General features: G+C 38.5%; 1 pseudogene; it reads right to left on the bottom strand.

The window, feature by feature from the left end:
• Window positions 1–546: 546 nt before the first annotated feature.
• Window positions 547–672, bottom strand: LOC129406720 (U2 spliceosomal RNA; annotated as a pseudogene).
• Between the last annotated feature and the right edge of the window lie 229 nt (window positions 673–901).

Below are 901 nucleotides of genomic sequence, written 5' to 3'. Positions count from 1 at the left end.
TATTTATATGTATATATCCCTCACTTGATATACAAAAAAGTTAGGTTGCTGTAACTTAAAATTACTATAAATTTACTCATTATTAAAGTAGTAATTAGCTGTTACCTAAATCAAACCACAGTAATAAGTGGCATACGGATCAAAACTAGTCCAACAAGGTTCTAATGTCTGGAAACTGTGTGAGGTCTTAGAAAGTAGATTGAGAGGGGCCGGAGCGATAGCACAGTGGGTAGGGCATTTGCCTTGCATGCGGCCAACCCGGGTTCAATCCCCGGAATCCCATATGGTCCCCCAAGCACCGCCAGGAGTAATTCCTGAGTGAGAAGCCAGGAGTAACCCCTGTGCATTGCTGGGTGTGACCCAAAAAAGCAAAAAAAAAAAAAAAAAAAAAGTAGATTGAGGGCAGATTAAGTCGAAGCCCAGGATGAGATCTCTGACCTTGAACTAGACTTCTGACAGGTGAATCTCAGTAGTTTCATCTGTCAAATGGGAATAATGATATCTTGGTACACTAATCTTCCTGGACCAAGTAAGGTGTTATATGAAAAAGAATTCTGCAAACTGGAACAGGCACAAAACTACCAGTGCTTGGGTCATGAAATACATAAAATGAATGTAGAATAGAATGCTCAGATACTACATTTGATCTTAGCCAAAAGGCTGAGAAGTGATGGAGAATTGAATGCTAAGAGCAAGTACTTTGTATATGGTATTTAACAGCTTTTATCACAAAGAGGGCAGAAAACTCATGGGGAATTTTAAGACCTGTCATTCAGGAACATTTATCAACCTTCTATTGTGTGCAATGGCTAAAACAACCTACTGTATTAAGAGTTGGCAAAAGTTTCTGTAAACATTTTGAGCTTTGAGCTCAGTTAAAAGTTACTACATAATGAAGTTC

Source organism: Sorex araneus, chromosome 7 (assembly GCF_027595985.1).
Source record: "Sorex araneus isolate mSorAra2 chromosome 7, mSorAra2.pri, whole genome shotgun sequence".
Taxonomy (NCBI): Eukaryota; Metazoa; Chordata; class Mammalia; order Eulipotyphla; family Soricidae; genus Sorex; species Sorex araneus.
This window is presented reverse-complemented; position numbering and strand designations above follow the sequence as displayed.